The sequence below is a fragment of the Coturnix japonica genome, chromosome 9, assembly GCF_001577835.2.
Source record: "Coturnix japonica isolate 7356 chromosome 9, Coturnix japonica 2.1, whole genome shotgun sequence".
In the NCBI taxonomy this organism is placed as follows: domain Eukaryota; kingdom Metazoa; phylum Chordata; class Aves; order Galliformes; family Phasianidae; genus Coturnix; species Coturnix japonica.
Genome location: NC_029524.1, coordinates 15809102 through 15835870, shown reverse-complemented (window position 1 = coordinate 15835870; position 26769 = coordinate 15809102). Strand labels below are relative to the sequence as shown.

The following is a 26769-nucleotide window of genomic DNA, read 5'->3' as shown; positions in this document are numbered from 1 at the left end:
GGTTTTCTAGAGGGCATTTGGGCTTCTCTCACTTCAAACGAAAACATTCATTAATTGAATGCAATCTCTAAGGATTTATCAGTTTTTTTCCCCCCCTATTTTTAAAGAACTATGTGAAAAGTCACTTTTCATTAAGTATCCAGTAGGGAAGCCAAAGCACTCTTTGATCAGCAGATACGAGGCCTCTGCTAGTTTTGGAAGGGTTTTACATACGGTAACTTTAAAGATCTTTGGATTGTTTCACCAAAGTCTCATTTCAGATTACTCCTGGTCTGGAGATATTAGGGATTAGCATTCTGCCAAGTCATTCCTTCTGGGAAGTAATCAAGCTCAAATGCTGGAGTGCCTAAGCACAAAGTGAATAAAAGGATCCAGCAAGATGGGATTGGCATCTAATTGCCACTCTGGCTCCATCAACTTGCTGTCAGATTCACTTTCCTTCAGTTCAGTGCCTGAGATGCTTCCAAACAAGGCAGTACAAACCTGCCAATCCCTGATGTGCATCCACACCACAAGTCACTTACTGGGCTGTTTCTACGGCTGGGAAACCACTTGGGAAAGCTAAGAAAGCAACTTGTTCCCCAGACCCACGTGTGCTGCAGAGCACTTTGGTCACCTTCCAACGTGCTCACACTTGTGGGCTGGTTAAATGTACTCAGTGGTGCACTATCAACTTCTAAAAAGCCTCCTCTGACCGACCTTTGTATCTAAAAGCTTGCATAGTAATTCATTTGCAGATCCTAAAACTATCATAGGAGGAGGATCCTGCTTTATGCCAAACTCCTACACTGCGTATCTGAGATATACTATAAGCAATAATTCAGAACTAAACAAAAGTCCTATAGATTTGCACTTGTAAGATTATCAAAACCAGTAAGAGGTTCCAAGAAGGGGGATGGAATTTTGTTCATTCATCCCTTGCAACTACTAACTCCATGGCTTCATAAAGCAATTTCCAAAGCCTTTAGAAAGAGCAGAAGAGCCCACTGGGTACAGATGGAGAACGAGCATGTTATTTAATAACCAGAAACTATGTATGAGAGACCTTTCCAGCTTTACTTTTAGCACAGCATCTCCGTAGGTACAAAGACTGAGCTCAAACACTGAGAGGAATGTAATGGGAAATTTGTTTTAACCATACAGTTCTAGCAGGTTATTAAGATTGCATCATTATCCTCCTTGGGCAGTAATTGGCAATAAGACTACACGCTCTGCTCTTAGTTTTTGTTTCATTGATGAGTTGTGAGGAAAGAGAAACGCTGCTCACCCGACGAGCTGTTTATTTAATATTCAGCTTTCTTCGACTCTTACACAACACACAAATGCTGATGATCAATTATTTTAGCAATCATAATTCAAGCTGAAATTTTACACTCTGTAAACACATTATCATGGCCACCACATTATGCGTTCGAGAAACTCCAAGTGCAGCAGGCCATACAAATGAACACTGCACTGAGCTTAAGGCACAGCTCTGCTCTCAGTAGGCACGAGAAGTTCTCCTGCCATGAATAAAGTGCACCCATGTGCTATTCATGGATGGTTTAATATGTGCTGGTACATAAGTCAGGACAGATGTGATTCCAACACACAGCACTGGTGGACAAGGGGTAGATACCGCTGAGCCCAGGGGCCTTCTCTGACACAAAGGAATGGATTTGTGGAGAAAGGGAACAGTTGTGGGCTTTAACCCAAGCTGAGCAAGGCTAATGGTGACTGCAGTGAGTGCTTACGCTCATTCACCAGAAGCTGAATGAATCCTTGAATTTCTATTTCACTTGGATTCCTTATCAATTCACTAAGTCACACACACAAACAAAAGCCACATTTGTTTATTTCATAGTGTAACAATTGGAATGTATTGGGGAGACAACACGTGCTCACGCATACTTAGAACTGTTACAAATTATGTATATATATTATACTGGGCATATGTAATAGGCAGCTTCTGCACAGAGAAACACTATTTCTAATCCAAACCAAACCAAAGTAAATCTAGCCAAGAAACGCATTCATAAACACATCATTGTATCCATGTATGTATGCACACACATTTTCAAGTATTTTATATAGGAGCAGCTTTGAAAGCATGAAGGAGAGCAGGCTGAGGGCACCACAAACACTGCTGCACTTCCTCTCCTGCAAGGAGAGCTACATTGTGTGCAACCACGGTCACCAACACAACACACACAGAGCTGTCTGCTGGTGAGAAACAGAGCAACAGATGCAAAAATACAGGTTTAAAATACAAGCATTTGGTGGGAGCAAAGCAGAAAGGAACTGACAGGAGTCTCTGCTTTCAACATATCCCATCCTGCAAACACACCAAGATTTGTTGTAGCATTCATAATATAAATACACTGCAAAATTCTGGTTTTTACACGGCTTCTAATGTTTCCACAGACACAAATTAAGTTTCACGTTGCTAAACAGAATCCTCTTGAAAATGTTCTGTTTTATACCAGCTTCACCTGAGGTCAATGCAGGGTTAATGTGGCAGGGTGCTATTTACAGTGCTCCCAGATTGTTGAAATACCTGCAAAATTCCTTTCTCTTCTCTTCAACTGAATAGCAGCCTAGTGCAAAACTTCTTCCCACAGCAAAACAATTAACAACCACAAAAAATAAGCCAAAATTGCGAACCTACAGCATGCACCAGAGCAATACTTAGCAGATTGTAGCATACTCTATACAGCAATCACCTAAAGTGATCATTAAATTAATTAAATTACTTTAAAAAGTACTTAGAATAGTGGCTTATAGGCGGTCCCTTTCATACCTGACATATTCCATCACTCAATTTGTTTTCTCCAGTAAAAACCTTGTGAACTAAGACTATGCAATCGGAACATCCACCCTTTAAATAATCAAGAAAAGTGAGCCCAGACACTCCTGGAAGTCTCAGACAATATCTAAAGGCTCCTTAAACATTATTTGAAATGCTTTCCATATGCTTGGACTATGACTGCATATCTTCAGCATGCTCAACTACACGCATACACAAGACGCAAAACATTCATGTCATTCATTAAAAACACACTTCTTTTACAGGTCTACGCCCCTCCTTATTTCTATGGACTTCAGATGAACTAGATTACATCCACATTTTGCAGATCTTTCTGCACAGTGCTTATAAAGAACTGCCATCCATGAGAGAGATGTCCTTGCCCAGACTTCCATCATAATCTGCCCAAGCTTATGCTGGTCCTTATAAAAGCAAACTTGTCCCACTCAGATTTTCTCAGAACCCTTCTGAAATGTTTCTTATCTTTCATCTTGCCTCACCTCCTTGTATTCCTCTGCTAAATTCACTTCCCATTCCCTCAAATATAACACGCTTTCCAGGTTCCCTTCTAATAAGGAAGGAAGGCCTTTGCACTTTGCTTATCGCTGACTCGGTACAGAAGAGATGACTCCGGCTACTGCCAAGTGGCTAACAACATACTTGACATGTTTTCAAATGGGCATCAGCACGCTTTCTCACACCGTGCTCATTAGGAGGTGCTCCCAAACTCACAAGTCTCCTTTGAAACCCTCTTCAAAAGTCTCCTTTGCCATGTTGGCTATAAAAACTGTGTGCTCAGTAGCCCCAGGTAAACATCTCTTCCGTTAATAGCTTTTTGAATTCACAAAATTTTAGCATTACCATGTTCAGACACAAAGAACTCTGCAGGAATACTCTAAAAAATAAGATTTTCTCCTTTTTTTGGATATCACCTTCTAGTTTAGTTTGATGCCTTTAGCACTGCGGAAACAAACACCTCCTGACCACCCTCACTGTAACACTCCCCATCCTACAAACCTCTCCCATGACTACACTCAGCTCTGCTGGGTTCCTCCCACCCACAAACTGAAGACAATGAGTCTGCGTAATAAAACTTCAGCTGCCGATTCTGACTGTAGGGATGACATTGCTTTCCCCTCAGCAGGATGCTTCACTAAGGTCTTACTGAAGACACAACAAGAGATGAGCTTGTTTTCCCTTCAGCAGGATGAGCTTCTGAAACTGTTCTGCCTCAAGGACATGAAATGCTGAGTCCAGCACCAAGTATACGAGGAAATGTGCCAACACTTATAAACTTCTGCTGCAAGGATCACCCATGCCAACAGAAGGGAAAGTACAGTACAGTAAGCTGAAGTGTGCCAAATCTTCCCTTGGCTATTACAGTTATTTCATCTCCACACCTTGTCTTCCTGCCATGAGAAAAGAATTAGGGCTGAACTTTACGGAGGATCAAGTGATAACTGTGAAGAACCAGAAACCAGAAGTCACAGCCCTGGTTCCTGTGCACCCCAGTGGCAGCCCTCGTACCAGCGCTCTCAGAGCCTGGCCTGTCTCTACTTCCCATTCCTCATCCTGCAGCAGTAGGGGAAAAAAAGAAGTGATCCAATTCCTATTCCTGCTCTAAGAAGCAAAAAGGAATGGAAGAAAAGGAAGTTCAACGCTCATGCCTCCATTAACACACTATGTGAGCAGCTTCCCCACCATACCCACAGCACAGCAGCACTGTCGTAATATATTCATATTTTTAAGTCAGGAAATCCGTTTTTGGTACAGATCTGAAGGCACAAACAAAGGAGGTTCTCTGCTTTGAGCATTGCTTTTGCTTTTCCTTCAGTGTCAACCTGCAAGAACTTCAGTAAATGCACTGGAAGGTTTTATGGTTCTCCTGCTCTAAAGATTTTTCTGTTCTTTGCAGAGATGTCTCAGTGCTTCTCACAGAGCCACAGATATTTCCAAGCTACCAGCCACAGTCAATCACTGTTATTTTTCACCCTCCAACAGAAACAAGATAATCATTAACTACAGCATCAGGGAAAATAAAATCCATGGTGCCTCACTAAGTTAACACCGCATATCCAATAAAAATAATCACTTCAGAAATCGCAAACCCGATCATACAATTTTATCCTTGATGCCTCCCATAGTTTCTCCTACAACTCTTAGCCATTTTTTCCTGTTTCTCTTAACAAGGCTTGCATGAGGTGACCCAGTTTATTTGCACTCCTCCCCAACTGTGAAGAAAAATGTGTTAACATAAACCAAATGGTCCCAGTCATTTTGAAAGAAGCTTTTACAGTGCCAACTACTCGTCCTCTACCACCTCTGTCTACTGCCTCAACACCTTCCAGCCATCTTTTCCCCCAGGCCTCAAATCCTGCCCAATACCCTCCTGCTCTCTTCCAGGGCCACAGTCACCCCCACATCCCTGGCTTCCACCTCCAGCCCTTTGTTCCTTCCCACCTGCCAGAACCAGAGCAGCAGGGACAGGCACATCACCCAGCCCCTGCTAAACTGCAGGCTGGAAGCTGACCCAGAGGAGGTAAGTGTCCATGCCATCCTTGGCGTCTGGTATTACTCAGGTTACTATTTTCATCTTTGCTAAAGCAGAATGTCTGGCAAGCTAATAGTCCCGAAATTGTGTAACACAGCAAAAGGAACAAGGAAAAAGAGGCAAGAAATCACAGCAAGAACTTAAATAAATTTGTACTGCTCTAGCTTTCTTCTGCTGTTAAGGGGAAAAAAAACATAATAATAATTAAACAACCTTGCAATAAGCTGCCTGGATTGAGCTGCATTCAAGTTTCCTCTAGTTTAATGACTACACCTTTCCTCACTGCAGAGCCATACCTAACATTGCTATCAGCCACACACCAGCAAACAAGCGTTTTGGTTGTTATGAGGGAGAATATTCAGTGAACACGTACCCAGTAGGTGCAAGCCTGAAGGACAGAGAACTATAATAAGGGGGATCCAAAGAGCTCACATGGAGGTGTAAAAGTCCACCATTTGCCCAAAGCAACTTCCATTTCTTCAGTTACCTGAACTGAGTGCTCCTGTCAGAAATTCACTTCCAGAAAGCACCTGAAAGTTTGCTTGCTCCTGCCCCCACTCGGAGGACTCCAGCTGAACCACGCACGCCAAGGGCTCCTTGGCAGAGCACCACAAGGCCACCATATAAGACAAAGCAAGGAGCTGGGAAGAAATTAAGTAGTTGCATTAACTTGGTATAAAGCAGTGGAAGAGACATGGTTGTGATGCAGCACACCTCGTGTTTCATCACACAGCACCCCTCCTCCCAAAGGCTGCAACTCAGTCATGTTATGTCCTTGCCCAGAGGACCCCTCCAATCTTACTGTGATTTTCCATCTGGCCATATATCACAGGCAGCTTCAACTGTAGCACGCAGATTTTGGGTTCTTCAGTATCTGCTCTCTGAAACTGCACAGCTGTTTACACTTGTTACTCAGAGTAACTACAAAAATAGCAAAATATCCTATTGCCACTCAAAGCTTATCATTTCCAGGAACAAACAGCTCCAAAAAATGCTGCAGGAAATCATCACTGATGAAGAACAGGTCCTGCCTAACATCCAGCTACGCAATGCTGCACAGAACAGACCAGAAGTTATGAGCACATACAACCCATTCAGTGCCCTCCTCACAAACCCATTGCTTCATGGCTTCGATCAGTATTGAACTCATCTGTTCTTGCCAACTGAGAAATTTCGGTCTGAATTTTGCACAAATAACCACGACCATCCAGCACGGCCTCCTGAGATCTCACCTTCACTAACACTATGGAAAATGCATTTCCTAAATGAAGTAAAAAACAGAAGGAAGCTCCAATGAAGGGGGAGCTCCAGGTGCCTTGGCAGGTAACCAGACCTACCCAGGTTTTGTTGCAGGCTGCACTGAGTTGCACACAACTTGCTCCTCACGTTGTAGGTGAACGCTACCAAAAGCAACATGCCTCAGCTCAGCACGACTCTCACCACACATCTGGTGAAGGATCACAACTGTGACGTGCCTCGGTCTGAAACCAAATAAAAAATATACTGTGATAAATATGTGTATCAATCACAAGGCTCCAGAAATTCTCTCCCACAAATGCATACACTTATTTAATTTCAAACAAATTGAAGCACGGAACTGCAGCCATCAATACTACCACTTAATTGGTTAGAGGCTGCTGCTGAATAATGCAACACATTATTCCCTAATGAGGTTCCATTTCTTGCCTCAAAATTTGACTATTTCATCCAGCTCAGTAAGTATGGGGACACCTAAAAAGCCTCCAAAATACCATACTCCAGACACAGATACCACCGCAAGAACAACTTTGTCTCAAAGACTAAGACCAATAAACAGGCAACCAACTGTCCAAACTAGCTCTCCGATGATCAAGCCTTAAAAATCTACTAGTCTACAACTAGTAGTGAAACTACTGTATGTACTGTAAATCCACGTTACCCAAGGTAATCCAGAAATTAATGTGGTGAACCAGCTTAAACAAGTCCATCCCAAGCTCTTCACAACCTTCCATTAAACCAGCAAGTGTTCTTCTCAAGTGAGCCCATCCCCTCCTACAACAAAACCACAAACAGTGTATGTGACTTCGCCCTTGGACCGTCCAAGGCTTTGACCATCCTCAACCAAAAAACCTGAATATGGTTAATAACATCCATACCCGCTGCAGTCCAAAAGCAGACAAGGTAATTTCCTTTAATTGCAATGTAGTGATAAGACACAGAAGACACTCAAATACAGCTTGGTATGACACTAAAGCACTTCACATATCTCCCAGCAGTAACTCCTTAAGATCTACCTTCACAGTCTTTCTTCAGTAACTTCTCACACCACAGCCTTTCCCAACGCCAATCCAACTCTTCCTGTGTGTTTTTACCTTCAGTGATACCTAGCCTCTCCCTGCTCAAAACCTATGTCAACTTGTATTTCTGTCAATTCCAGCCTGACCTGTTCACAAAACATAAGAAACTGCCTCTTATCAGATCTGTCCACAGGCCGCCCCTACCATTACACGACTTTCTCCCAGTAAAGGCTGGGATCAAAGTTAACCTTGCTAACTGAACTTAGGCTCAAAGGAAGTCAATTCAAGATGGGACCTCTCAAGCTATGAAGCACATCTCATCACCACAAGTGATAAATGAAAGAAGTCCCTTCTCCTCTGCAAGCCACATTTTCATCAGTGAAGTCTGATTTTAAAAGATAAATTATTCTGAGCCACAGACAGATCTACACTGCAATACATGTAGAGTGATTAAGATCAGCTGGGGACAAGACATCAGCCCGAGCCTCAGCAGACATGGCAATACAAGGAAACTGGGCCTACAGACACTTGAGGAGGCAGAGCCCTGGCCACAGAGTCACATCCATGGGCTGGGAACTCACCCCATCAGGCTGATGGCATCCTGCCATGCTAACTGCAGCACATCCCTGCTTCCACAGTATTTAAATCATTGTTTGCATATCATTTGTTTCAATTATTTTGCATGCCTATCAGAACAGCTGAGACGTTCTATAAAACATATCATAAATATATCACAAAAATGCAATTTCACAGGAATCTCGCTGTGAATTAGTTACATCAATATAATGGACCACAAAATAAAATTTGGCCCATAAATACTGAAGTCCATCAGCCTTTCCATGCTATCCCATTCCAGTAACCGTACCAGGCCAACAAATACCAGAACTCCAAGTAAATGGAACCAAACTGTTTCATTCACACATACATAAATAATAAATAAATAAAACAGCATCTGTGTTCCAAGAGCACCAAAATAGATATTCCAACCACAGAAAGTCAATGAGTTTTCTGATGGCTCTGGACAGCATTCAAAACATTGCAATTTTTCCACCTCAGTATACACATAGCAAATATGCCTTATGAAAAAGGGAAATACACACACACACGCACTATATATAATATATATAATTAAGCTAGAATGTTAAAAAGTCCTTCCCTGCCCCTCTTGCTTAAGCTACCCACCACAGAAGTTTATTGTAGTTTATTGTAACACTTCTAACAACAGTCCCTTTAAAAAATAATCAAATAAATCCTATCTATTCTAGGCATCAGAATGTAGAACCAGGTGGATGTGCCACAAGAACCTGGTTTTGGTATCGGACCCAGATAGAGCTGAAACAGTTGGGAATGGGCTGGAGGAGCTGGCCATTCTACTGGCAGTGAATGAAGAATGTTTTTTTATTGAGAAAGTTCGATGTCAGCAAGAAGCTACAGGTGTTGAGCAAACATTACCGCTGTTGTAATCGATAATAATGTGCTCAAGCAGCAAGGAGGAGTTTGAAGTGAAAACTGTGCAGCATTATTTTATGGGTTTGGTGTTGTTTGGCTTTGGAGAACTTTACCAAGATGGATTTACTGTTTCAAAAAATAACAGTAAAAAAAGACACTGTATCATAAGCAATAACTGTCTTCCAAGAACAAATTCTGCAGAGGTGTAAGAAACTGAAGACAGAAAAGCCTTTTATAATTTGGATTACCCCTCCAACTGGCCCAATGGTACAGCAAGTTCTGCATTCCACACAGCATTTATTCTGCAGACACAGCTCTCACTACTGCCAATCCAATACACATCCACCACTCCTACATTCACTTAAAGAAAAGGAAAAGCATAATTAGTTGCTTGATGCAAGGATTTCAGCAGTTGTGTTTACTCTGTCATGCCCTTAAAACAAGCGTAAGAAGATAAAAGCCTAATTTATTGAGCAATATTATGCAATTGCCTTCTTGTGAAAATATATTCAGGCAACTCTCCCATCGTTTGATTTCTGCTGCTCATTTCATTTGTCTTGCTTCCACCCATCGCTCCACTACTTTCCTTCCTAACGCTGGGATTTATTAACTTGACTAAAAGCAATTTCAGTATTTCCACTGAAGCAACACTCAGCATATGTCTAGCATCTATATTTACACAACTCTAGAACTGGAAATAAACATGATTTTTGTATTGACACAATACATTCTTTTTAATGAGACATCATTCCTCATATCATTTTACCAGGAATTATTTTGGCCATAACCAAGTCCTTATCTCAATGGAAACTTCTCATTACGTATGAAGGAACACCTCAATGACTGCGGGTTGGCCTTCACCTCCTCACACCTGTGGGCAGCTGGGCTCCTCAAACACACAAAGACAGGTAACCAAGTAAAGTGAGATGCCACGGAGGAAACTAGGTGGAGACGCTCTGCAATTTGCTTCCACACACACATGAAGAACCCAACCATGGTGACCTCCCCAGCATTGCACCAAAACCATTTGTCCAACCTGAGCGTGTGCTTCCTAGATGATGTCAGATGGCTGGGCAGCCAGCCAGCTTCCTATGGAAGTGATTTCAATTTCACTGTATTTATCATATGATTCATGACGTAAGGAGCCAGCAGCTTGCACAGGTACCCTTACATTTTTCAATCTAAGAAAATAAAATAGATTTTTTTTTTAACACAAAGAAAGGGACTGAGGTAGACTTATTCAGACTTCATGCCTTTCTCTAAATGAATTCAAGAAAGAAGCAGATGTTAGCCAGGATGAATTTCATCCTTGCTCAGCTGGGACTCGGCAGCCTATGATGCAAAACTGAACATTCCCTCACCTGCAACTTCACAATTATTCCATACCTGTAATTATAGCCCAAACAGAAAGCCTTGCCCTTCTACTCATGCTTCCTTATAGTTTTGCACAGCCTCAAGTCTTCAGTAAGCATTCATTTTTTTTCCCCCCCCACTTTATTTCAAAGCATTTCTCTTTGGTGATGCACACAAAACTCCACCCAAACAAAAATCCAAACTGATGTGAACAGCTACAGGTCACTGGAACAAGCTCTACTCATCCCAGCCAGGACACTATCAGCACCCCATGCACACTTCCATCTCTCTGTGTTCACCTACAGAACTCAGCACTCACACCAGAGACCTGGGATGAGAGGAAAGAAGAAAGGTGAACTAAAAAGAGAAAAATGGATCATTTTTGTCCTCTACGCACAGTGTATTTGCAGCAGTGAGAATCACGTATCGCTGTGAAGCACATTGTACAACAAAGTGCTCAACAACATTTCACATATTAAGAGAAACTGAATTGAATGTGTCCATCCAGACAAGGACACTTCTGCAGGATCCACCTTTTACAACACATACCCATAAACAGGTCCTTAAAAGATTCTGCATTATCTCCATACGCAAACACTGTGCTTTTAAAGTTACTCCTGGCCAAGGATGACATTATAAAAACCAGGCCATGCACATAGACTAGAAATCCCTGCATGTCATACAACACAGAACAGTAACACAAAGGATACTTCATATGAAGCACAGAACAGCAAGCATTTACTGAGTTGTATGACTTGTTTTTAATTTATTCACCCACTTTTGCTTTTGACTTGGCTTATTTGGCGACCACAATGAAGCAACAAAAACTAAATAGATGCAAGTTGTAACCATGCAGACACACTCCTAGAACCAGGCCCAATGTTGTATGCACAGATCTAACTCTGCTTCCTGCTTGTATACATTACACAGTGCCGTGTAACAAACACACAGGTAAGAAATCACACACTATATTCCCAACTAAATACAATACTCCCCATTCATCCAGGAGAATGCAGACTGCACCATGTTCTCTCTCTGATTCTTCTTTTTATTCCCCATTTCATTTTCATAATGGTACAGCAGTTATTTTGCAGGCTTCTTATACCATCTCCTCTCTAAGGTATGTAAATAATTTAGTCAACAGTAATGCATTATGCAATTTATTTTCAGCCAACAGCACAGCCCTCGTTAGGTGCAATTCATGGGAAGAAGCAGTTAATTATGGTAATTCATCTGCAGACCTAGGTGAGCAATTTCACTGTTATTCTGCTATCCTACTTAATATGCATATGTTGTATAAGAGCAGTTAAATGGCAACTTTCAGAAATGACATCCCAAGCCCGGATTCTGTAACGAGCTCTGAACCCAGCTTTGACACAGAGCTCCAGTAAACACTGCTTCTGGGAGGAGAAGGAGTTGATTTACACAAACCAGCCTGCAAGACAAGGGCTTAAGGCAGACTGCTGAATAGTCCTCTACAAGATCCTGGAAATAATTCTATGCTATTGCACTGCACCATTTGCAGAATGGTATGTGATCATGTAATTAGAGATCATATAGTACACTCACACAAAGAACACTTTAGGGTTTGCTGTGGAGGGTGGGGGGAAGGCTCTTCTTAGAAGAAAATTACACTATCTGGCAATTCAGAGCTGATCTCAACAACTCAGCAACGCTACCAGAGAGCTTTTCCCTCACCAACTTCAGAGGAATATATTTGTGGGTCTGATTTCTGCCGGAGGAATGAAGAGTTCCAAACAAAACCAGCTGAGATTTTCAGTCATTACTTTACCAGAAATCTAAATAAAGTATTGTTGGAAAATAATCCAAAGTGCGCATTGATATAAAAAAAATAATTCCTAAACCACAGCTTGATGATTACAGTGACTGGGAGCAGAGATGGCATTTGGTTCCCAACCAACGCTGTGAGAAGTGCTTTGGAAATGTACGATGGTTCTTCATGCTGTTTGGCAGCTGTGGCAGGAAGAGAACCAGGAAGGAAGGCCTCAACCTGCAGCACTCAGCTCCTCAGCCCTACAAGCAGTGTACAGAGGGGACTGCTCCACCCTGGGGCTCCTCCACACTGTACCTCTGCCTCAGTCCTTGGCAGCTGGGCTGCTGACTTCAAAGCCGTGCTGCTAGATGCTGCAGCCTGTCCAGCACTGAAGGGCGCACACGCACCCAATGGCAGCCTTCTGCCAAAGTCCAGCTGTCCTTAAATAAAAATCCCAGGACTTGCTTTGGTCACCAGGCACCTGACTGAGCCAAGTGTGTGTGTGCAGCACTGGTGTTCAGACATAAGCCAAGCCTAGAAAGCTGCAACCCAACCCCCATAATAAAGCCTTGAAGTCATTAACAGGCTTAGATGGCTGCTGTCTTCCTCCTGGAAGGCAGAGGAACTTCAATGTGAGCACAGTGTGCTGGAGGTCCCCGCAGAGCACTGCTCCATGCCACGCACACACACAGCTGCAGGTACAGCAGCAGTGCTCCCCAGCTTCCCTCAGAGCAGCTTCACGTCCTAGAATGGTGCTTTGCTGGAATTCAGAGCTAAAATAAAAAGCGGTGTTTAAAGAGTGCAGAACTGCATGAGCCAAACAAACACCGCACTGCAAATACTTAAGTCTCCCAAGCAAAGGCTACTTTACTTAAAACTTCACTGATTTTAAGGACACAATGAAGCACTTCAGACATGGAGACAAATGTTTGGTTATAGGAAAATTTAAAGAATGCTACCCACTGTTGTCATCGTTTTAAACAGTTTGTTTTTTATTCCACCAAAACATGTGGCATCCAAATTACAACCTCGCAAACGTACCTATGGCTGGCTATTTAAAATAAAAAACATCTGAAACATTAAATGTAAATCTTTCCACTCAAACCAAGACTGGAAAACTGTCAGCCCCCAAAACAAGCTCTATGGAGCCTTAATGCATCTGCAAATGGCTTACATGCTAAACATGACAAGCTAATTCGGAACTAAAGGGAAACCCTTTCCCTCACCACACACACTAATATTTTTCTTTCCTGGAGGTTGGATCACTTCCAGAGAACCTGAATCGACTTAAATAAAGTGATAATATATGTCTTACAAAGGACACGTGGACTGCCTCAGAACACCAGAAAATGGTTCACCAAGGAAAGGAGTTCACTCAGTTCTTGCAAAGATACCCAAGGATCGCACTTAAAAGCATTTATTTTCCTTTAATTTTTATCAATTAGGACCACAGCAACTGTTCTATCTGCTACAAATGGATTACGCTAAACAGGAATACGACACTTCCATTCTGGAGTCATTCCAAAAGATGTGAGCGCACTGTAAATTCATTCTTTTAACTTCAAGCTACGCTACCCAGCGATTATAAATGCTTTTCCACAATGTTTAAGGGATTTATTTCACTGCTAGCGGGATTTTCTTTTTAAATTAACCAAAAGATACTTCTCAGTGTGGAGTACGGTGAGAATAAGAAAGAAGCCATGGTACAGAAGTACATTTTACAATAGCAAAAGGCACTTGTAGACAACTTTGTGTGTGATTCCCAAACTGAGGAGATCTCCCAAGTTCAGTTATTTGGGAAGTTATTAAGAAAGAGCAGGTCAAGTGGGACAGTAACCACGTGATGAAGTACACATCACTACTTACGCCCATTCTACATACACACAAATGCAGGCAGCAAGGAGCAGCACTACGTACAGGAAGGCCATGAAGAGCACACACCAGTGTCTATGAACACTTCATATGACACCCCATTGCCCCCTCACTAAGGACACAAACACACCTAACTTCATGAACCACGCAGCCTGACATAACACAGCTCTGCACCATGCATGGACCACCAAAGCCTATTACAGTGTATAACCAGGAGGTCCCCGCAATGGGACTGTATGGGCAAACTGCGGCAGAGCTCAAAAGAGGCCTGAAAACTTTACACAGTGACCCACAATAAGCATTCCACTATCATACAGCACCCGCATCAGTGCACCAAAATCTTGCCATTCATTCTGTATTGGAATTGGGGTAGTATTTCACAGACTGTAAGCCATCACAACGGGAGGAGCCTTCTATTGCTGGGGTAGGCAGACACACAGCTGATGCTGCCACAGGCAGGCAAGGCAGCAGCCACAGCCACCAGCACCACCCTCAGAGCTACTAAGTATTCATGCATCTCAGTAACACCTACCTGCAATTCTGATCTGGTGAATGCTGCCTGTACCAAATACACTGCAAGGATCAGTTTCAGAAGAGATTGATTATCTCTTGAGATACTTGAGATTATCTCAAGCAAGGCCACAAACTAACAACAAGAAAAACCAAAGAAACATATTTTAAGTATTAAAAACACAGGACAACCAACTACATTGGCATTATTAGGACATGCTACAAAGAAACTATTGTAGACAGACTAATCTTTCTGGTCATCCCTAGGCAATTTCAATGGGATTCACCCCAGATACCACTGGATGATTATATCCACAGCTATGCTCCTGCAGCAAGTCCCTATTGCATATATCCTAGCTAGACTACATATATCCTAATTATAGGAATTCACCAGCAGTAAAAGCAATTCAGAAATGATCCATGACCCGTTGGCTTCAGTAGAGATGAGGCTCACTATGACCAAGAGTTAAGGGACGTGGATGTGGAAGAGTTTCAAGAGGAAATCTGTTACTGACACACTCAATGCACACCTCGCATTCTTTCAGCCCAAGCACGTATGTGCCAGAGAGACAGTATGAGCTCGTCATCCATAGGCTGCATGGGGCAACAAGCACAACAAAGTTTATGACCCATTAACCTCTTATTTTATGTTCTGCAAAAAGAAGTTAATGAATAAAAAAAGCACTTGAAAAATCAAGCAACGGAGCATTGCATATATTAGGCTGTTTCTGGATTAACTTAAAACATGAATTCTCCAAAGACAAGCATTCAGCTCTGAAGTCACAGTTCTGCAAACTCATCTGTGCAGTGCAGGACAAAGGCGGCTGTCCGCACGTATCAGCTTGCAGTATCAAAGCTATATTTGTTCACCTCGAACAATGGGGCATGTGACTTGTCAGCACTCCCCACAATAAACACAATAAGATAAGGCCGTGACTGATTTCATCACGACTTTGTTTTTGTTCATTTCAAGTCACAATGCCAGTAAAATTCATGGCATGAAATCCTTTATTTCACAAAGCTCACCTCGCAGCACACTGAGCTTTCCATTCAAACTTCTTCAGCTCCTTGTGCTCTTGCTAAACACCCATGCCAACCTCCTCTAAAGCCTCTCTTTGACTTGAGCAAGCCTTGGATCGATGCTTTACGTGGGAAGCCAGGATTATTTTTATCAATTAAAGGCCCTGCCAAACCCTGTCGGCCCCATCTCCTCTGCCAGCAGCAGTCAGAGCTCCTCGTGGCACCAAGGGCTGCACAGGAGGGGCTGCTCCTCTGTACATGCTCAGCTGAAGGTGGGAGAAAAGGGCAGAAGGAGCAAAGTGGGAGACAAAAAGCTTACAAGGGAAAGGCACAAGTCTGGAGCAAAGCACTGACTGAGGAACGGACGGGAGAAGGTGAAAGAATAGTCCAAAACCACAGGAGCAGAGAAAGAAAAGAAGGAAATCAAAACAAAAAGGGGGAGATTAGAAAAACAAATAAAGACTTAGGAAGGGATTACAATGAAACAACGCAAAGTGCAGTGACTGAGACAGAACCCTGTGTACAGCAGCAAAACCTGCAACAGCACACAGGGAAGTGGAAGCAGGCAGAGCAGAGGGCAGGAGCCTGCGGGATGGGGGGCATCTTCATGAGCGGAGAGCAGCACAGCCCTGCACTACTCGTGTCAATTAGCGGGGCCTAACAGGGTTCCTTTAATGATACACGACCACAGTAGCACCAACAGTGCTCTCCTATTCTTCTGAGCTAACAAATAAAACCAGACAGCCACGGGCACACGGATGTACACTACAGTTCCAAACTTTCACCATTTATAGTAATATGATGCAAATGAAATCTGATTAATTTGATCACTGAAAACGTGTTTTTGAAAACATTTCTTTCCTTTCACTTGGAAAGCTCCATCCCAGGAGCAGTTACACACGGCAGCAAGGAAAGAAGGGAGCACGTGAACAGATGTACACACCAACAAGGTTCTGCGTATTTAACACACTGAGGAGCAGCAGAAAGCTGTATTTATCAAGGTCCAACGTACACAAGCTCTGATGCTGGCTGGTTGTTTAGCAGAACAGAAAGCAACAGTCTGAGTGATGGAAGCACTCCTGGGTAAAGGCTGACACTTCCCATACCTGCCAAACCTCTCATAGCAAGTCACCAACAGCACCAAAGAATTAGCTGGAACACCCCGTGGGCTATTTCAAAACTCCTCTGAGCCCTCCCTCGATTTAAAACTCTCATTATTGTTTCCATCCATGCAAACAGGATGGTTACAAGGGCAGCTGTGCCCCCCAGTACACCCATCCCAGCTCTGCTCTGAGAAGAACACCGTGGTTGGCTCAATGTGGTGATAAGGTGATGGGAACCCCCAGCCCGGCACCTGCAGAAAGCAGAGGGTTCAATTCTAAGAGATAAGCAATGCTCATCTGTTCTGCCAGAAAACAACACACCTGGGTGCACAGGCACCCAACAAACAGCCACGGAGGGATCTGACAAAACACTCCTGCAACTGTTTCCAATGCATCTTGTACTGTACGTACTGTAAGGAAGAAGCTTATAGAAGCCCTTGATGAAATAGAAACAAATAACCCATATCGAAATAACCTTGCATGTGCAGACAGCAGAGGAACCGACTACCACAGCCTTTGCCAACAGTACAAAAAACACATTGATATTTCTAATGTAATCAAAGGCCATTCAGAACTTGCCGTGGAAGATGGTAACAGACATACAAGGCATTTTTCTTACAACTCAACCACTTGAGACAAGTATTTACTATAATGATGAAAGCTGTTAAAAAAAAAAAAAAAGTTGGTTTACATTAATCAGCTACATTTAGATATCCGTTCCTGCTATCAGATTGAGCTTACCAGAACTGCTTAGTAGGCTGTTTCACTCCGGCTTTCTTTTCTAATTGTAATTTAACATACGGAGGTTTTGTATTGCTACATTTTCTCATCTCACACAGTGCTGGAAATTTACGGCCTAACCAAGATACGCCAGATTGAAGTCATTCAAGTTGCGTGTTTGAAACATGGTGTAAAATCAGGTTCCACATCTGCAGCAGCAAACACTCCCATTCTAAAGGGAGCACAGGCCCTGCACCCAGACACCTCAGGTCTGCTGCATCAGCCATGGGAAGCAATTTACCTGTTGCTACACAACGTGTGTTTGTAGCGCAATTCATTTCATGTCAACATTAATAGATGGTTTGACAACACTGTTCTTCGTTTTCCTCCATCCGCATCTGTGCTAACTTTGCTTTGAAAGTATGTTACAAAGCATTAAAAACCTGAACAAACACAACTCCAGAGTAAATATGTTACAGATGCACAAAAAGTCGCCGTGGCAAAATTCCACATTTTCACAGCACACTTCCTAATTAAAATCTATCGCTGATAGTTTGTGTTTTAGGAATGTGTGTTTGTGTTAACATCCAGGCAAAAAAATCCTGCGCTGGAGAAGAATGTTGACATCCATACAAAAATTAGCTGCGATTCCTCATTTAACAGCCATGTTCCCTTTGCAGCACATGGCAGCGAAGGACACGCTGCCAAACCGAAAGCACCAACACTTCCTTTAACCTAGCACAGGACAAATAAATGCACTCCAACAGCTTCTATATCTTGCATGCCCTACTTTTTTGACCCAGATCTCTTGTTATTTCCCCCATAGGTCTACGCAATAGCAAAACTATTTTTTCCTACAAATTTAGACTTCATCTAAAAGAGGTAAAAGTTGTCATCGTTTCTGTGAGCTCAGCAGACCCACAAAGGGGGGAGGGGCCCAGAAAAAAAGACTCAGTTTAGATAGAATCAATCGGTATTTTAACGTAACATTTTCAGCCGCACTTAACGCTGCCAACCACTGAAACTAACAGCAACAATTCTCATCTGTTCCAACACAACTGCAGGTTAGACCATTCCCAATGATAAATGAGAGAATATTTAATATTTTTATTACTCTTCTTCAAGGCTAAAATGTATTTTCAGAAGTCATGCTGACACTCAAGCACCCATCAGTCCATCCCAAAACACCCACAGCTCACTGCACTTCCCCTGGGCCAGCCTAGAAGACTTCTAGGAATCCAAGCGCCCTGTCCTTGCCCCGTGCTCACAGGGAACCACCAGGGGACAGGAATCCACCCCACGTGTTCCTGCCGTCAGAGTTTCCAGCTCTGAGCTTGGTGAGAGGTTATCCATGGGCCTGAACTTTTAACACCGTTAATGTCAAAGGGAGGCAACTTCAGGGACAGCTTATATATCTACGGCTCCAAACCCTGACGATTTCGGTGGTTCGGGAACCACGTATTTATTTACATATGTAGTAAATATCTGACCTGTAACTCATAACCTTGGGAAAACGCTCCATGACTCTCCTGAGCGCTTCTACAACAAAACACGTCACACAATCCCAACTCACGCAACCTGGAGTAGGTCACCAGCTGGTTCCATGGCAGACACGTGGAAGGGAACAAAGGCAGGGAAGTGATTCAGTCCTCCTCCCAGCCCACCAACGGGTTACAGGAGTCCCAGCACAAGCTGCAGACAGCTGCCCGCTGCCCAGCCAGGGACTGCACCGCTCTAATGACCAGAGCAGCGCCTCCACACCTCCAAACAGCCAAAATAACTGTGTGTGTGGCTCTGCACAGAGCATGGGATGTGGAGAGTCTGTTACGCATGTCTACGCTGAAAAAGAGACTGAGATGTATCTCCAAGAACATAAAAAGGCGAAAAATGTTTTTTTCTTCAGGTGATTCTAAATTTTTTAATGCCAGATGATATGAACAAACATGACCGCTTCTTTGCAACACGGAGTCTCAAGAATTACAGCAAGAAACAGAAGGCAGAGCACCCAACACGGCCTTTACTAATACAATTGGGATTTTGCAAAAGCCAGCAAGCCATGCATGAGACTCGATGTTTCGAGATGCTGAGCGCACGCGGTGACTGCCAACTCGAAACGCAACTGTGGGGACTCAGCATCACTGAACACACAAGCATATCAGAGCCCTGCTGCACAGATGTGGAAGGGCCCCTCGCAGGCGCTGAAGCAGGCAGGCACACAGCACTGCTTCTGAAACAAAGTAATGCCAATTCACCAGGCACTTCTATCACTATTTCTAAGATAAGAACATACCTCAGAAGTCTCAGCTGAGCCAGCAGCTGGACATGTTTTCCCATTCAGCCACACAAGCTCCCAGCTGGGATGACCACTTGTTTGTTATCAAGGAAGAAGTTTTTAAGGCTCCTTTGTGGTATAAAAAGGAAAGACCAAAGGATGTAATGGAACCAACGTCATGCTCGATTCCAACATCAAGGTTTCAGAGGATACGTCAAAATACAGTTCTCCAGGTCTTTCAGGAACAGAGGAAAACTCAAGTCCCGGTTCAAACACGGCCATTAGAATTCCATGGCATTTTGTATAAGCCATTTCAGCCTTCGTGAGAAGAATGGAAAGGGCCTTCCTGTTATGGCACAAGGCAGAACCCTAACGAGAACACAGCTCGGAGTTCCCACACAAACCAGCAGTGATTTCCAGACCAGAATTCCACATTTTATACCCAACCCACCCCTTCTCCTGCAATGACAGCCACGCTGCTGCGATCTCACTGCTTCTTACCTCAATCCAGCTAATTCAATTTCGCTAAATTAAAAGGGGGGGGGGGGAAATGGAGCCAATATATTCCCCTACAGTTTCATCTGCAAAAGATAATTCTTATTCCTTATTTCATTGTCATACTTTATCTCAGAGGAAACCAATTATGAGATGAATAAGGCGGTCTCCATCCACTCTGTTTGGTATCACTAGATGAACTTCTTCCTAGTAAAGTCACTCTTCTCATTAAGCTACTTCACAGAAATTAAGACCATCTAATTTCAGACCACAGTGCTTGGAAAGCTGCACATAGTGGGGACAGGAATACCCAGATCAACAGAAGAAAACAGGAACAGTTTCTTCAACACTTGTTAACTTGAAGGTACGATATTAATGCTGCAACGCAACATGAATACACTGAGAAGAGCTGTCAATCATCTTTGCTAACAGGAAGCTATAGATATCTCTTCACCTAACACAAGTATTTAAACTTATATTAAGAAAATGAGCACGCAGAAAAGCTCTTCTCCTGTTCGTCCCTTCTTGCAGGAGGCCCTACATGGGCCCTACATGGGCGCACTGTGTACGCACGCTTTCACTTCTCTCCCAACCCACAACTACTTGCATGAGCAGATGGTTACAGCTTTAAGCACGCACGTTATTGAGTACTATGCTACGTGCACACACATAAACACGCTTTAAGGGTGGTCACTACACGGGGCATTAATCACAACTCTCAACATAAACAAAAATGAACGTTGTTAGAACTTAGCGGTACTTCCATACAACACGCTTCAGCACTTCCACAGCCTCCACATCTCACTCAGCAGCACAAGTCCCCTCCTCACGGCACCACAAACCCAAATGGCCAAGGGCCATGGAGCTGAAGCAGGCATGAACTGGGGCTCCACATGTACTGAAAGGTGCCTCATTGGCCATGCTTTGGCCTCCCCAGAACACTGAATAGCACTTTGATATTAAAAAAACACCAGATCAGCATCAAGAAAGAGGCACACCCCACACCGCCTGTCACTAATGCAAAACACACTCATCTGTGTGCGACTCAGCAGACATCTGTGGAGCTCATTCAGCCCAGCTCGGCTGCTGATGTGCATGAAGTTGTGTGTGTTTCTTTACAGGACTTCCTGACTTCTGCACAATTATATCCTTGTAGGATGTGGGTCTTTATTGCCACTACTAAATTTCTAACAGCAAACACATTCTGACTCGAACGTGAAGTCCATGTTAAATTAAATTCCGCATCCAAAAATCAAGTTAGGTAAAATAACTCAGTTTGCGTTACATTATTTGGGTCTGTTCTTCCTAACTAAAAAATATTACCTGAAAACAACATTATAAGCAATTTTGACCATATCCCCTAATCCATCCAAAGCCTCTTTATGTATAGGGCTGTAGCACTTTCTAGCATCAAACTCTTTCATGATAGGGACAGAACTCTGAAGTGCTGTTCCCGGGTACTTAGCACTTCCATGATGCCTTACAACTTCAAAGCGCTGCACAAACATCAATAATTACCATGGAGAGTAGAACTGAAAGTACCTACATTAAAAAAAAAAAATGGGGAAAAAAAATAAACGTAACTACCTGTTTGAAGGGGATAAAAGCTTAAGCAAGAGAACCTAACTGTAATTACGACATTCTTTATGCTATCAACACGTGCTATGGCTGTGCATATTCATATGAACACAAAATGATGAACTTCTGCACAGTGCTGGAAGAAAGGCAACCCCAGCTCCTTCCGTACGCTTGTACTGCACTTCCATCCCATGGAGGGTGGAGTGAACATTGCCAGGTGCTCTGTAACACCACGTTCCCAAGGCACAGCACCGTATCACCCTTAGTTTTTATGGAGTCAACTCCATGCTTCCCAAAGAACCCAACAATGGTGACAGTACGAGGTCTCAGGTGACTTTAAGAAGATAATAGAGCACACTGCTGTTCCACCAGGCCTTAATCAAAAGCAAATAAATGGCTACAAGAAACCACAAGAAGTTTGCTACTTTGATACACAGTGAGTCCACTCGCATCCTATGGACAACCAACACACCAGCAGCTCCTCTTCCCTCTGGCCAGCAAGAACCTCTCGCTCTCTCCTCCACAGATGATCACACCAAAGTTCAAAGGCACACAAAAGGGTTTATGGGATCAAGCCTTAACAAAACAAGTTCTGAAAGAACCGCTCACACAAACACACCCAAAGGAAGGCCCCAAACCAACCTCACGGTGCTGGGCCTTGAAGCTGGCACAAGCCAAGGCCCCAAAGCACTGCACCCTCCCCACCCCCAAGCAGGAGTAGCATCCAGCAGCACAGCAGAGCCCTGGGGGTACAACCAAGGGCTCCATCCACACTCAGTGCCACGGGACACTCAGCCCAGAGCTCCCCCATGTCCGCTCCCCCCGATCGCACCTGGCTGAGCACACGGGATCACGTCGCGTGGTCACCCCATAGATCACCCCAATATGATCCACACCGAGCGGAGCACGAGGCGGCCGAGCACAGCGGGCAGCGCTCACAACTTCCCTCACAAACTTCTTCTCCGCGACCTCCGCTCCCAACTTCCCGCACCGCTCACGTGCGGATCCCGCACACACAAACTTTCCTCCCGAGACCCCGCAGCCCCAAGGCCGGACCGCCGCCCCCCCCCCCCCCCCATTACCCACCACCCCGGGCCGGGCCCTGCGGACCCCCCCCCGCCGCCCTCCCGTCCCCGTACCTCCGCAGCTCCGCTCGATGCCTTTTTCCCCCTTTTTAATGTATTTTTTTTTTCTCCTCTCTCTCTCTTCTCCCTTTCCCCTCCCCCTCCGCCAGAAGTAAATATGTACGGAGGGGAACGGGGAAGGAGGGGAGGGGGGGGAGGGGAGCGCTCCTCTTTACACAAATCGAGCTAAAAATAGGCGATCCGACACCCGCCTCGCCACGGCTCCTTTATTTAATTCACCCCCCCAAAGCCTCAACGCCGCGTTTAGACCCTAAAAACCCCCAAAACGAGGCCCGGTGGGGGAGGGGCGGCCAACAGCGCGGGGATTGGGGGAAGGGACGCGGGGAGCAGCCCGCACCCCGTAACCACGCGAACCCCAACCCCACGCCGCCCCCAAAACCCCACGAATAGACCCCAAAGCGGCGCCCATCCCCCGGCTCTTACCTGGGCGGCGGCGGCGCTCCCCGTCCCCGGGAGCGGAGGCGAGAGAGGAATCCGCCCGCGTCCGCCTCTCCTCCTCGGTTGTTTTTATACGGCCATAGAGACAGACGGGCACATGTCTGTGTGTGTACACACACACACACCAGAGAGGGTATAATCGCTTTATTATTATTATTGTTGTTGTTGTTTTAAGTCCACGGCGAGAGGTTAAAAAATAAAAATTTAAAAAAATAAAAAAAAAATGGGGGAACAGGGGAGAAAAAAAAAGAAAAAAAGAAAAAAAAAAAAAACACCACACACGGGAGGAGGAGGAAGAAAAAAAAAAAAAAAACCACCACCACGCAGCCACCAAACAGCGCTGTGATATTCAATTATATCCCGAGCCAGAGCGGGGGAGGGGAGGGTGGGGAAAGAGGGGGGATTAGAGATTAAGTCCCGAGGAAGGAGGAAAAAAAGTAATATCTGTGTATGTGTGTGTGTGTGTGTGCGCGTGTGATTTAGATTGAGGAGGAATTGAGGCAGAATGTGAAAGCTGTTACTAAGGGAAGGAGCCAAACGGCTCGGAGCAGCCAACGGCTCTCAGACACTCCGCGCCGGGAGAGGGTGCCCAGCCGCACGGAAATGGGAGCGGGGGGAGCGGGGCCGCCGGGAGGGACGGGAGAACGGGAGGGAGCGGCGGAGCGGGGCCGGCCTGCTGCGGCCCGGCACAACAAACCTGCGTGGGGCGGGGGGCGGCGGCCGGACCCCCCTCCTTCCCTCCTCCTCCTCCTCCTCCTTTTCTTTTTCCTCCCTTCCCCTCCTCCCGCTCTCCAGGCAGGCGCATAAGGGGAGGAGGGCTGCGGGGCGGCCGCGTTGGGGCCACGGTGGGAAGGGGAGCGGGGCGGGGAGGCCGCCCGCGGGGTCAGCAGCTCGGGCACTGCGGCCGGACGGGTATCCGCGTTATTCGACCAAAGGCCTTAATGGCGCCGTGCAACTGCAGAGATCACGGCCTGCTCGGCTCCTGTGGCACCGAGGATCCGCACCTCTCGACGCCTGCGCCCGTTTTCGTTTTGTTTGATAAAAATAATACTCGCAGTAATATCATCCCCTACCTGTGTGATGCTCGTATTCAGAACACGGAGCTGTTTGTCATTTCTGTTGCGGGTTTGTTTGTTGTTTTGTTGATCAAACCCACGTTTATCACTGGGCAGCCCTTTCCATCACGCAGTGCTTTTGCAACAACATTTCATGCTCTTGGGCATTGGTCCAGCGCTCATGGGCACCGCAATGACCACAAACCACCACGGGCCCCACTGCAGCACCAGGTTCTGTATGGTATCCCACCAACACTGGGCCGAAACACCTCCACATCACCGCCCTGCTGCAGAATGTGCTTCAACCAGGCCTGGCACAATAGGACTGTGATCACACAGGCCACAAACGTAGCTTCTTTTTGTTGAATATCTCAAAATTACTGGAGAATCACACTCATCCTAACTTCAGAGCTAAGGGTGTGTTGTGCTCGCATCCAAACACAGGCAGATTTCACTACCTGAGCTTCAACTCCCAAGCAGATGGGACTCTTCTGCTCCATAAAATAGTGATGAAAGCACACGGGGTGGGTTTCCAGGTGCAGCATCACCTCACGGTGCTCGTTGTTTAGGGTCACGTCCATGGGCTTCTTGTTTTAGAAGAGTAATATTGAGATTTTGCAGAAGGCAGGTTGTTTGCATCACAAAATGGTTTAATTCTGAGCGGGCCTTCAATCCGTTTGCTTAAAGAAGACTAAATTGCATGAGGGAACTGAGGTCTGTAGGAAGCTGGGCAGCGTGTTTGTAATTGCAAACCACTCAACCTTTATTTCTGTAATAACTTTGATGGCAAAGCAGACAACTTTCTCTTCACAGTGCTGGTGCACAGGCTGTAAGGATGCAGTAAGTTTATGAAGTCCAACACCAGAATTTCAGAGGTTGTTGTCATCTGAAGGCAAGACGTGAGTTGTTTGCTGAAGGTTGGGAAACGTAAGAAGGGGAAGAAGTGGTGAGAGACTCACTCGCACCTTCCTGTGTTATCATCTCAGATGTGTCCCTGCTTCTAAAGGAGTTTAACCTCCCGGTACTCGGAAGGACTTACTTCCTAGTTAAGAGCAGATAAGGAGTAACAGTGGGTGGAGGAGGGGGGAATGGGAGCATGCACGTAGCCTGAGGCAGAAGGAGAGAAGATAAGGGACTTGATGTAGAGGACTGCCCTGAAGGAGGACGTGGCAGGAGCTGCAAAACATCCACGAGGTAGCAATAGGAGATGTAAGCCCAGAAACCAAGGAGGGAAAACCCCTCAAGTGTGCCTTGTTTGGCCCACAGAAACTGCAAACATTGCCTTCCCATCCATCTGCCGAGCAGCGACAACATGCTGAGCTGAAGTCATCTGGCTGAAGGTTTCTGTGGTCTCCTGTTCACCAAATGTTCAGTCACAACTCCGCCGTGCCAGGCTTTCACTTTCGATTACCACGCACTGAACTGGTGATTACCTGCGTGTATGTTCTGCCCTGCAGGAGCTGTGAAGCGCATTCTTGCAGATGTATGCTGCAATAATTTCACCCCTTCCATTTTGTTCCATTTTACCTTAATTTACTGCAGTCCCAGCTCAGTGAACACCTCACGAGCCCTCACAGGGCATTACTTCGTTTTGCTGCTGCTTTCCACGGTCTTACCAGCTCAACTTCTGGGAAGTCCTCTCACAGCCATACTTGTAAGGCATATCCTTAAAATAGCTGAAATGACTCGTAACAGTGAGAGCTCGGCCTACTGAGCGCATACAAGCAAATATTTGCAATAACTGGACCGGTGTTTGCACAGCACCGAGCACACCGCCTGGACTCCATAAATAATAATACTTGGCACTCACAGAGGGGTTTCCATTTTCAAAGCACTTTAGTCATAACCCTTGACACCTATATGGCCTTTTACATCTTTACAAGAATTAATTAATCCTCGCAGTGTCCTGTGAGATAGGTATGTGTTGCAGTAATAACAATAACAACAATTAATAATTCATGCATTCTACTCGAAAATCACTTCAGGGATTAAAATGTGTCTGTAATACTACGGGGTTTTTTTTTTATTATTAACATTTTGCAGCAAATAATAAAATCCCATGGTATTGTGTTAAATCTGTATAGTATCTAACCATAAATCTTCTACAGACTGGGACGAAGCTAAAGGCCGAGTGAGATGCCAGAACATCAGCAGGAATTAGATTACCGAGTTCAGAAAAGCAAGCTGGAGCCCAGTCCACCACGCAGCTTAGGTGCCAGAACGAAACTTCCCATGTATGGCAGTGCATAAATAAATACGAGCAACCCAGGAATGTTCTTCGTTCATTTTTAGCTCTTGTTTATGCAAAGACTCTCCCGGTTACAGCATGCATTGTATTACCCTGTGCTGCACGAACACAGCACCAGTGATATG

At 44.7% G+C, this 26769-nt stretch overlaps 1 protein-coding gene across 12 annotated transcripts in view; it reads right to left on the bottom strand.

Moving 5' to 3' along the window:
- The window catches only part of TBL1XR1 (TBL1X receptor 1), a 148432-nt gene that overhangs the window by 59011 nt on the left and 62652 nt on the right, over window positions 1–26769 (bottom strand). For 3 of the 12 annotated variants that reach the window (XM_032446718.1, XM_015871582.1, XM_015871590.1), the window contains exon 1: window positions 23327–23541. The exons of 3 other annotated variants lie outside the window; for them this stretch is intronic. The gene's annotated coding sequence lies outside the window, so the exon portion shown is untranslated. Of the gene's footprint in view, window positions 1–22590; window positions 22787–22897; window positions 23051–23326; window positions 23542–26769 lie in introns of those variants that run through there. 6 more of the 12 variants (XM_015871588.2, XM_015871584.2, XM_015871591.2 and 3 more) reach the window with 3 other exon arrangements.